At 41.4% G+C, this 12,802-nt stretch overlaps 1 long non-coding RNA gene across 1 annotated transcript; it reads left to right on the top strand.

Annotated features, from left to right (window-relative positions):
- Positions 1-7,920: 7,920 nt before the first annotated feature.
- Positions 7,921-11,569, top strand: LOC109301768. The gene is made up of 3 exons (XR_002098616.1): positions 7,921-8,031; positions 8,912-9,062; positions 11,335-11,569. It is a non-coding gene; the product is annotated as an uncharacterized LOC109301768 (long non-coding RNA).
- Positions 11,570-12,802: the final 1,233 nt, after the last annotated feature.

The raw sequence follows: 12,802 nt of genomic DNA on the forward strand, positions 1-12,802 counted from the left end.
AAAGCACTACAGATTATTTTATTTAGGACCTAAGAAAACATCATGAAGGACATAAATGAAGACATTTTCAAAAAAAATTAGACCAAAATTTTGACAGGTGTCCATTATGCTCAATTTGAGACCTTGTTTTTCATAGGTGGGGAGCATCAACAGTTTCCAGGATATTACCTGGAGTTGTGATTATTTCATATTTTGTGACCTCAAGTCCAAGATATTTCAAATTGAATACTCAAACTGATAAACTCCTTATTATTTATTACTTTTATAAATTTTGACCATTGAGGCCTATTTTATGAATCCACTAATCTTGTCACTTTATTTCTTCCTCTTCAAAACTATAGTAAATATCATTAAATTAAAATACACCAGAAGCCTGTGTCTAAATATACAAATTCTAGAGATGGGAAGAAGGGTTTAATTTATGTAACTACTTGCACAGGTGAAATTGTAAACAAAAACGTGACAACTAACCCCTTGCGGGCCCTATTGAAAGCATATACCTAAGAACGTTCTACATTTGGGAAATGTTCTGTGTTAATATTTTGGCATATACCAGTAATTGCTACTCTGTGATGTCAAAATATTGACCCCCAAGCCCAAAATGGCTTTAAAGATCTAGTCTATTTTGATGTGAAAATATTGACCCCAAACCCAGAATGGCTTTAAGGTTCTAGCTGCATTCTGAAAGACGTTAAATACCCTGTATCACATGTTAAGACTTTGCTTGTTGTTTTATTCATACATCTATTTGTAGTAACCAGTTTCTTTCAAGAGTAACAGCAATTTGAAAAACTCAGCAACAATGACAATGACTTTTTGAAAAAATGGAAATATATAATATAGTAAAAATATTGTGAAGAAAAATACTATGCTGACAGTGGAAGGGACTAAATGATATAACAGCTCTTTTGCAATTCTAATTTCCACTTGTACGTGAGCAGTAAATCTGCAGAACTCAGTCCAGCTATGCTGGTGTAAAAGTGGTATAATCAAGATTAAAATCTTCTGATTCTTTGATTAAGTGCCCATTTAATTTAAGAAATCTCTAAGTGTGAGATTATGCATGTGAGGTAGTGATGTGATTTTACAAAATGTTGCAAAATATAGCCTGAGGTAGCAAGCACTTCAATGGTTGCTTAATTTTAGGCAGAGTAATAATTTTTATGAAGTCAAATGGGATCAATCACTTGCTTAAATTTGAGCATCAGGTTAAGTTCTTTATGGACTAGGTCAGGGGCTCTATACTTTGCAGGACTGACTGCTAGAAGGAGAAAGCATTACAAATCTTCTTTCACTTGCACGGTTTGCGTGAGGACCAGGCAGAGTTGCAGTTCTTGATGTCCATAGGAACTGTTCCTTACTTTGTGAGTGAAACATGGCTGGATGGTGTGGGGCGGTGTTGCAGTTGCAGCCTCCACTCTTGATTCTTTAAAACTGCCCAGGTTGGGCAGCAGCACTTCTATTCAGGCAGCACTGATGGAATCAGTTGACTTCATGGTTCATTATAAGCTACCTGATTCCTGCTAATCTCTCTTCACAGGTGTTAACAACCCTAGCTCCTTTTTAATAGTCTTGATGTTCCATTCATTTATTCTTTCTTCTGTAATTTTGCTGTTTGTTCATTATTCCTAGTAATACCTCTTTTATTTTACAGCCCTGCAGACTGTTTTTAGCTCTACCTTAACACAAGTGTGGTAATATTAACTCAGGTGATCATTAACTCAGGTGTGGAAATGACTGACAGTGAAGTATTATCTACACTGTCAAGGCACTCATGAAGTCTAGGTTCTGTTTTATAAACCTGAAGAAGAGATGTACATTTAATTATAATGATGACAGGACTTATAAAGCCCTTTTTTGGAACTATTTTTTCCTTGTTTGTTAAGTTTTTTAAATTTTACATCTAGCCTTGAAAAGTAGTGTGCATTCCTATACAGTTATATTTGTTTTTGCTTTGATCAAGGCACCTACCATATTTAGTAAAGCTTCTACTTTCTCTTTAACTGGAGAAAAATGTGTGATGATGCACTATACCATCTGCATCCCACTTTTCACAATCCTAGATCTACCCATGGACAGACTGCTGCCCTAAATTGAGCCAACAGTGGTGAGGGTCCTATTTCTGTCCCCTGTAATGATAGATCATGTAGGGTAGTAGAAAACTGCATCCTACCAAGGAGTGCTGTAGTATATGTGGGAACTCCAGGAGACATTCTGTTTTTGGATGCAAGAGTGACACCTTACACCAGCATTCAGGTGGCGTGGCTCAACAGTCATCCTTTAGAAGTCCTCTGTTCCTGAATTATGGCTGCATGGTAAATACAGAGTTGGCTGACCATTTGTTGATAAGAGTCTTTCATTGAGAAATGCCAGTTTGTCAACACCAAAACATTTCCTAAAAAGGTTTCAGTAGGAAAGCTTTTAGGTCTGCTGTAAATTTCTGGTCACAAGCAGAAAACTAAGGAACACTTTGCCTTTTCACCCAGAAAAACAGCCAGTATCCTCCTAGTCTCCACGTTGGTATGTGACCCATTTCAATCTCTCCTCCCTCAGAGCTATTCCAACACATATCATTGTAATTGTTGACACATGGTGCTAACTGCGGTCGTGTCCAGTTGTTTGGGACCTGGGGTGCCAGGTAACTCTACCCCCTGCTCAGCTCGCCTAGGAGCTACCAGAGGATCCCTGAGAGAAGAGGCTCCCTTTACAATGGAAAGACCTTGTAAACTCATAATGAACTATTTAAAGATTTTAATTATATACAGGAGATACTTGCTATATGCAGAAACCCAGTAAATAATAGCAAAAGTTTGAAACTATTTACAATGCACAAGGATGAGTCTATACAAGAACAATGGCGGATAACTATTACACCTAAAGGATGCTCAGATCAATGAATACAAAGCTAGTAACTTAGGCACTATGTTAAATACTCAGTATATTAAATCCCTAATTATTTATTTACAACTAATAGTTAGTCACCCTGTCTTATGCCCAATGAATGGAGGGAGGGGCAGTCCCTCGCTCCTCTCATCACGCGCTGGTGGGCTCCTTACGTAGGCCCAGGCATCTTTCAGTCAGTTTCCACTCAGATCCCTGCAAAACACCAACTCATCTCCCTGCACCTCCATGCATGCTTCTCTGCCTGGGCATGGCCTCTCCGAGCCCATAGGGCTGTTTGACTCTTGCTTCTGCTTGCTGGGGATAATACTGTTATCCCTGTTGCGACAATCTCCCTCAAGTATTCAGGCAGAGCCCGACGAAGGGCACTTGGGAGGTAAGCGCCCCTTAAACTGCCTGTTACATAGTCAAATATTCATTGGCACTTGACCCTACATCCCAGGTTGAGAACCCTACCTATTGGGCAATATTGCCTGGCTGTGTTGTTGCACATGTCTGCATGGTCTATCTCTTTATATTTGGCTGAATTCAATTACTTAGAAAAAATGGAACAGATCTGAAAGAAGAATTTGAGAGAGAGGCTGTCTGTATATCATAGTGGTGGGTCCACTTACCTAGGATGGGAGAGAATCACATTAAAATGCACCGTCTTCTTATCTTTTGCATCCCAGATGAGTTACCTAATCATCATATTAGATATTCTAGTTGATTCTTTCTTTGGGAAAAAACTTGGGAAAGTCTTGGTTTTCTCCTGATGCAATTTTTGAATTTTCAGGAAGTTTTGTAGGCTCTGTAAACCATTTCCAGTCTGCCTGTATATGAGAAACCTTATCTGTTCAAAGAGTATATTAGGGGCAAAGGGAACAAATACTTTTTTCCGGTAACATTTTTTTTAACAACTGAACTCTATTCACTTGGGATCTGTTGTAGAATTACAAATGTAAAATTACAGTGTTTGAAAATAGGCGGTCTAAAAGGGTAACAAAATCAATATCTAGGACAGTTATATTTGAAGGTCCCCAGGGATGTAAGAGTTAACACTAAATACAAAATCAAAAGATATATTTTGATATATACAACTGAATATCAGGAGATGGCAGTAGTGGTTGGCAAATTGAATGTTGGAGGGGGGGTACAAGAAAATAAAGTAAGCCATTTTGTAGGTTTGCCAAAGCAGATAACAGTATTCTAATTTATAAAGACTATAAGCAATCATCCTATTTTAGTTGTGAGCTTTATTGACAATTCAGTACGCTTAGTAAATAATTTATCATTTTAATTCAATAACACTGAAAATGACAGTGTATTGGTAATGTTTTAACATTAGGACTTTGAAAGGATTTTTTCAGCAAAACTGTCTAATTTCGTCTTTAACTACATTTCTCATCCCTACCTCCTGAGAGGTTGAAATTTAGGTCCCATTCAGACATCTCGCTTTCACTAAGTGCCAATCTGCTCTTGTGTGTACACATTTAGTGAAGAAGCGATGGCTTTGTTTTTATGTGCTGTGAGGATAATTTTACCAATATTGAATATGGGATATTTTTTTTTAATGATTTTTTTCTAAATGAGAAATTTCTTCCTGATCACAGCCTGTACAATAATGAAAAGGGGCATGCTTTGAAATGTCTGTGTTTATGGTATCCAGTTCTGAACTTTGCACTGTGAAGTATCTCAGGCTTAATTCAGGCTGTCTCTAGTTTCTAGAACAAATTAAATCGCTTTTGGAGGCTAATTATACTTTAAATTCTATGTTTCTTTTCCTCAAGTTAAAGGAAGTAAAGTTCAGGGAAAGTTGAGTCATGTTACTGAAACATGTAATTGCACAATAGATGTTACTGTAGAGTAGCATATAGTGTGGAGCTAATGAATAAATGAAGATATCCTAGGTCTTTTACACCTATTAAAAGAAAGTAATAACATTTTGTGGCACAAAATATTGTGACTGAGGAAGGCTAAAAGTGTAGTTTCCCTTTAATTACTAATTAGTCTAAGAACATCACCTTTATTTTTAATAGCACTAGGGACAAGTAGTTTTATTTTTTTAGCATATATGCACCTCAAGGTAGCTTAACCAAGACTTGCAAAAAAAAAATCTTGTTCACATTGCAGAGCTTTATTACACTAATATTACTCATGTCCTTGTCTGGAACAGTTTGGGTAAAACATGTTAGCAACCAGGAGAAGTATAACCCCTCACCACAACCCAACCGGGGTCTCTTGGCACTTACCATCTCCATGGGAGGAAGTATGGCTTGGTGTACATCCCCCACAATCTTTAATTTTGCCTTGTCAACAATATATTCAAAACAATTGTTAATGTACTGCTGTAGTAAATGCCGTATTTACCTGAATCCAAGATGGCTTTGAATTTAAGGCAACCCCACCAAAAATTAGATCCTATACATGGAAATGTATAGCTTTGGTATAATTTTATGTGGATATGATTTAAATATTGAAGGGTCATCTGAAATTTGTCCCCCAGGGCAGGCAGCAGCAAGGGGGGCAATGGTTTCCCCCTTGCTCCTTGTCCCTTGCTCCACCCTCATGTGGCACTTTTGCTACCTGCCCAACCCCTGGTGTCTGCACACCCCAGCACCTTTATCCCTTTCACAGTGTCTGCACCCCACCCCCCCGCTGCTTCCTTGCCCCACTGTGGTTCCTCTACCCACTTCTGCCTCCCACCCATGCCTGCCCCCTCCATGCCTGTGCCTCCTGGTGTTTGCTTCCCCATGTGTCTGCACCCCTTCAGTCTGCCCTCCCAAGCCTCTGTCTCTCTACCTGCCCCCCCACAGCTTCTATCTGCCCTGCCATACTTCCAGCCCACTCCCAGCCAGGGGTACAGAGCACGTGGTAGCCCCATCCCTGGCCAGGCCATGAACTAGTATTTGCAGCAGTGGCAGCTCCAGCCCTGGGACTCCAGAGCTGCTGCCACCACCACTGGTTGGGGTCTGGCAAGGCAGAGGCAGGTGGAAGAGGAGGGAGACTGTTGCTATGCCTCTGACTGTGGCCCTGACCCAGGCTCAGGGCTGGAGTCAGAGCTGCAGCAGCCTCGTGCGCCCCTCTCCACCTTGCTGCTCTCATATTTCGGCACAGAATGGTGACAGCCAGCAGGAACCTAACCCTCGAAGCAATGTTCAATAAGAAAGTGCTAAACTAAAATAACTACTTCTCACAATGCTGGCAGAAGGAAACATGTCCAGTTTTGGAACATTCATTCAGTGGTGACTGAATGACATGGTCACATGTTTGCATCCCTCAGACTGAGGTTCTGCCAGAGCGGACGATCTGCTTTAATAGCTTCACCCAAGGGGTCTGAAAACATTCTGAAACTAAATTGCACCCATCAGTCCTGATGAAACAGGTCTTCTGCTTGCATGGGAATTTTTTTTTGTGATAGCCAAAGACAAAAAAAAAAGAATAATTATAAGCTACCATGCCATCAACTGTGGGATAGTAAGGTATCTTGTCCTTGGCTACCAACTATTCCATGTTTTGCATTCTCTGTGACAACTGAATACATAAAACATATTAATATATTTGTAGGTGGTTGAATAGCTGATGGTAGAAGTTGTGCTTTGGGGAATGGGGAATAAGCACAATAAGCTTGCTGTGTGGGGCACATGGCTAGGAAGCCTGAGGGTAAACACTGCAGGCAGCTGGGTGAGGCTGCTGTAGGGAAGGGCAGGCTGGTCATTAGACAAAAGGAGAAACCTCTGTGTGTAGCTAGGGAATCACATGACTGGAACGGGTAGTATATTATATACTTTGGGGCATATAATTCCCCATTGTGCCTTGCCATTGGGGGTTTTAAAATGTCACATGCTGCACAAGAGAATAAGAAGGTCTATCCCACCCTTCCCTCTGTTGCATCTACAAAGTTGTATCTGATTGGGCAATTAGAAGGATTACAAATCCTAGATACCTCCATGGGGAACCATAGTCAGATGTTTTAGACTGAGACATTTTCTGGCTTCTTTGTAGGAAAAGTTGGTTGCCACAGCTGGAGTGGACAACAGTAGAAACATGTATGTTTTCTCTTTCAGTTTAAGCTGGTTTCACTGCTGAAACTATCAGGGGATCCCTGACCTACAATGTAGACCCTTGATTTTTGTGTCTTGTTAAAGTAAGTGAAGATGTCAAACATCTTTTGACAGAGTTTTATTTAGGGAAGTAGAGTTATGGCTTCTCTCAAGTGCACAATTCAAAGTCTTTCACTGAAGAAGCTGTCTCTTGATGCTGGCAATCCTATCAGTTATTGCCCTATCTTAAAAATATTTCTTTTTTGAAGGATATTGTTGAGAGTGTTGTGTCAAAATGTCTCCAAAGCTCTCTTATTTCTTGGATTCTTTTCAGTTTCAATCTTTTGTCAGAGTTAAACCAGATTCTGTCTGATTCAGAGACTGCTTGGTTTCACTGCTTAGTTATCTCCATAGGGTGACAGGCAGTACTCAGCTTTCTTACTGATTGATTATTTTTAAGAACCCTTAGTACCACTGTGCAAAATCCTCTAGTAACTCACAGGTCATTGGCTGGATTGGAAAATCCTCCTTAATGGGATTCTGTTTCTCCCTGTCTGAGAGGTCTAGGGCAAGTTAGGAGAGTCTCTTGCAGAGCTGCACAAAACTCTCTTTTATCAGCCCAAATCTTAATGTGGTGCCTGCATATACTTGTGCCCAAATCATCTTCATCACATGTGCACTTTGTAGAGACTCTGCTTTCCTGTGTCTAACTAAAACTGATGCATGAGAGCAAGCTGTTAAAGGGAGACTCAATATATGATGCTGTAACAGGGAGCCAGTTACTTGAAGGGGGAAGCACAGCAGGCCAACCTTGCAGTATGGGCAGGCATCTGAGCAAAAGCTAGCTGCACCACAATAAGCTTGCTGTGTGGGGCACATGGTTAGGAAGCCTGAGGGTAAACACTGCAGGCAGCTGGGTGAGGCTGCTGTAGGGAAGGGCAGGCTGGTCATTAGACAAAAGGAGAAACCCTTGTGTGTAGCTAGGAAATCACATGACTGGAAGGGGCAGTATATTATATGCTTTGGGGCATATAATTCCAGTGCCTAAAGCAAGGGAGGGAGTCTGGCCCTGTGTGGTGTAGGAAGAGGAGTTCCTGGTGACAGACTGGTAAGTACCCAAGCCTCCCATGAGAGCTGGGAGGAGGGAGAGTGAAGGGAAATGTGGCTTGCCAGAGTGATGTTGACCCAGAGTGGCAAAGAAGTTTAGTTGAGAAGCTGTTGCTGGGATTTTTGTTGCATTTAATTTTGAAACCAGAGAACCAAATTGTGGCCCTAGGGGAGGCTTGGTGGCCATGTGCCAGGGCAAAGGGCAAGGGAGATTGTGAGTGAATAGGGCAGGCCAGAGCTGAGTGCTCTGAGAACAGGAGACAGGGTGGGCCAGAGCCCACAGCCCAAGAGAGTGAGGCAGAAGACAGGAAAAGTTGAGACAAAATCCCTAGCCCAAAGGGGAAGGGGGTAGGGGATGTGCCTTGCTACTCCCTCTCTCAGGCTGGCCTTGCAGAGGAGAGAAACAGCAGGGCAATGCCTCCTGCCTGCTGTAGCTGCTCCTCCCCAGGAGGAGTTTACCCAGGGGGGAAGTATATTCAGTCATCTGGGAGAAAATCTCCCAGGAATGACTTAGCCCTGGTTGTTCCAGGGTAATCTTTCTCCCTGAGCAGCCATTTTGCTCTGGGAGAAAGAGCTGGAAAGTCTTTACATTTTTTGGCTTCTAGCAGGAAAATAGCATTTCTTCTGGTAGACATGGGATGTCTCTATCTAACTATAGACACAGCCCTGGTTCCCCTCATTTACAAATGGAAATTTAGGTGTTTTTTTGAGATTTTGTGCTTGGTAACTGTATATGAGGGTTATTTATGAAGCTTTTAAGAATAGGTTAGAAAATACTTATCCAGGATAATTTGGGTAGGGATGATCCTGCCTGGAGCAGGTTGTTGGCCTGGATGACCTGCTATTTTTCTGAGCCCAAATTTTCTGTGATTGTATGAAAGAAAATGGAGCAGGAAGTGGATGGAAGAAAAATGACTGTGAAAAAGAAAGGACCACAGAGAGAAAGAAGGACCAAACACTGGGGAAACTGAGGAAACAGCAAAGAATATCAATGGAACGTAATATAGGAAGCACAAAAGAGAGGACACTGCAGTAATATTAAATGTGCTCTTTTTTTGCAGTTAAAACTTCCCAAATTTCCTGTTGTTGCTGGTCTTGGAGTTATGATTAGAACTACCACCTCATAACAAATGTTCACAGTTACTGTTCCCATTCTTCAAACTCTTCCTCTCCTTCAGTTCTTCACTGGGCTGAGACTTAAACAATAGGCAAGGAAAAAAATGGATTTGTCAACAGACTGAATGATGGGTGACACTAGCATGCTCTCATTTCATACCTGTCCAGATCAGCGCTGATTCCTTTAAAAAAACAATACAGATAGCTATGGCAACATGTTTTCTTATGGATTTCATGGTGGGTAGTAGAGAACTCCATTTATTAATTAGACAAGTCTTCCTTATTCTGTTTAGAGACAAGTAGGGGTGGAGCCAGGATTGCCAAAAGAGGGGTGGCTGGAGGAACAACCTGCACTACAGGGTGGCTGCACCCCCTGCTTCCAGTATCTGGCACTCCCACCAATGTGGGGTGACAAGTCCCTAAAGCAGGTGAAAATACCCCATCCTCTACAGAGGCATGCCTGCAGCCTTTCTCCACCACATCCTCCCCCAACTCACTGCTCTGCCTGCTACTGCTACTTTTTCCACTGTTTGGGTGATGAAGCTTCAGAGCCAGCTAGCCTAGACTCAGCTGGGGAGGGGACAGTGGCAGCAGGGCAGCTGAAGAGTAGTTTCTTTCCCCCTCCCCCCCGCCTGGTCTTGGGGCAGGCATGGGGAAGGTGAATACCATACATCCCTGCTGCTGAGCCCAGACCCTGTACAGCAGGCAGGAAGAGCTCTGGTGCTTCCCCATAGGGCTGTGTGAAATGGCACTATTCCAGTTTGACTTTCATTTCAATGTTTTGATGGAAATGCTTCATTTCAAATTTGTTTCGATTCAAAACCACTATTTCACTTTGTTTCATCGAAACAGTGATGCTGTTTGAAACAGCTTCTCTCATCTGGCAGGCAGATGAAGGGCCGCAACCCCAGGAGGACTGCGGGAGTTGTGCCAGTCCTCCCTGGGTTGCAGGCCCCTGATCTGCCTGCCAGATGAGGGAGGGAAGCCAGGTTCTGCCACCTGAGACTGGCGCCAGCAAGCCACCGGTTCCAGGCAACAGCCCCCAGCTTCTCTCATCCAGCAGGCAGACAGGGGCCGCCACCCTGGGAGGGTGGTGTGATCAGGCTCAGTTCCCTTCCTCAGCCCAATTGGGCTGGAGATGGGAACTGAGCCCAATCACTCAGTTCCCCTTCCCAGCACTGCGATCACTTGGGCTGGGAAAGGGGACTCATCCCAGCTGAGCTGAGTTCTCTTCTCCATCCCGATCATTGTGCTAGGGAGAGAAACTCAGCTGGGCTGTTTCAAAACTTGAAATGTTTTGAAACTTTCAAAATGTTTCAACTGCCCACACTTTGTTTCAAAGCCCTTCATTTAGTTTTGATTTTGCTGTTTTGAGTTCAAAATGAGTCAAAACAATTTTGAAATAAAACAGCCAGTGAAATTTCACACCACCCTACTTCCCCACCTGAGACAGCGGAGAACAGCAAATTTGTGGGGAGGGAGGGTAGGTGGAGAGGGTCCTGTGTCTTTGAGCAGGAAGGGAGGGCAGATTTTCACATGCTTCAGGAACTCTTAAAAAGTTCCTGGAAACTTCTGTGGTGGGGTGTAATCCAAAAGGGAGAGGTGGGGGGAAGGAGTGAGACGGAGGCAGCCACACCACTGCAGCCCCTCTGGATCCACTCCTGGTGACAAATGACTCTAGAGGCACTTTGTGGACAAGACCTGATTGGCAGACTTTTTCTTTTTGCTTTTTGAAGATAAATCTATGTAGAGTTTAAAAGCCGCTTTTAATGATATATAAAGGAACCTTCTCTGGGCAACAGCGAAAATGTTTAATTAGGCTTTAACAACTTTTTGCTAAAGGGAAAATGGAAAACTGTACTGCAAATGAAAGCTTATAAAAATTGCCAAATGCTTTCTCACGTCTTATTGTGGTGCACACATAGCATTAACATCCAGTCTTAACTGACTGCAATCTGTAAAGATCTTCTTATTGTTTTTTTTCACACACATGTGACGGGGGGAAATCATTTTACATAGTTGAAGTTGTATGACTGCAATGTTAATCCTGGAACTTCATCAAGTTGAGTAAAACTTGTTTTAATATATCAGTTTGGCAAATAATCATAGTTTCTTTCTCCTCCACCCATTTATTTTTAGTGGATTAATTACATTGGACTACAGGAGATGATTTGGGGTTTTTTTACAGTTTGTGGAAAGAGAACTGAAGCACAGTGTTCCCAATGACTGAATGGATACATGAATAATAAATGAGTCGCAAACAATACTGTATAATCACTCTAAGGACTTTTTATCACATCTAAGATTAGAATGACATTATGAAGTCTAAATGGCAACACTGGCATGCACATTGACATTTGGCACTGGAGTGAAATGCTTAAAGCTAAAAGTTGAACATTGTGCACACTCCAAAATACACATGAATGGATCACTAACAACTGTTACTATGGGTTAAATAAACTGCTTCCCATTCTCTTCTTGAATTGTGATTTTAAAAGGAAAAAAACCCAAATCTTTAATTTTAGCTCAAGATGGAAACAAAGAGCTGAAATACCAGTGAAGAGAAAAGATGCTTTGAGTGCAAGTGTCTAATCTTTATGGTTCAGATGTTAGGTCATCTCATCCTACCTTTTAAGCTTAATAACAAATGTCTTTCACAAGTGTTTTTGTTTGCTTCTGTAGAAAACTTTTGCCTTGGAAGTTGCTTTCTCTGACGATTTGGATTTGTTGTTGTTATGAATGAAGGGTCTTACAGATTTCTTGGTTTCAGATGGGAAAAAGGGTGGGGGGGAGGGCAGATCTGAAGCATAGGTGAATTCTGAGTAGTTAAGCCCCGGCCCTCAACCTCTTGAAGCCAACGGTACTGCGTCAGCTGATGTTAGTGGGCATTATGTGGCATTGAGAGAAACATTTAGTTTTTCATTGATAAGTAGTATGGTACAATGATGACCACATTTGATCAGACTTTCATGTGGTGCTAATCTTTAGTTTGTGTGTTCTCCCATTCATTTTGAACTTGGTTAGCATTGGCATGATTATTTCATTGTTTCATTCAATCTTTTTAGGCAAACAATACTTGAATAAGGTGGAACAACACCATGCTCATTAATAAGATACATTAATAGTAGTCTCAACAACAAAGCTAGACTTTTGAATCTAATAAAAACTGATTTGATTAACATGAGTCTTGAATTCAGACTGTCACAATAGCAAGAATGGGCTATATTTAAATATTCTTTTTTACATATTAGCCTTTGAGATGTCAGTTAAAATAATCTAAGCATTCAGAGTTAATTCTCCTAACGAGATAAAGCAAGGATCTGGCAGCTAGAAAGAATTATTTCTTTGGGGTATACTAAGCTTAGCCTGTCTCAAACCTCTTGAAAATGTTAATTAGCACCAAATAAAGAACAATGAAAAATGTCTGTGTTCTTCCTTGGAGACTAAGATTTGGGACAAGTCATTTTGCACGTGAGCAGAATATTTAAGTGTAAAGAGATTTAAATATCTGATTTTAATAGGTTTCATCCCAGTGGGAGAGACACTTTTGATTATCTATGACCTATACCAATTATCGTGATTCTCCCTGTAGGCTAACCATGATTTTAATAACTAATCAAACTAAGCCTGAAGGTTCTGTAAAATGCCAAATATGT

Source organism: Gavialis gangeticus, unplaced genomic scaffold, assembly GCF_001723915.1.
Source record: "Gavialis gangeticus isolate Ggan-Ray unplaced genomic scaffold, GavGan_comp1, whole genome shotgun sequence".
Classification (NCBI taxonomy): domain Eukaryota; kingdom Metazoa; phylum Chordata; order Crocodylia; family Gavialidae; genus Gavialis; species Gavialis gangeticus.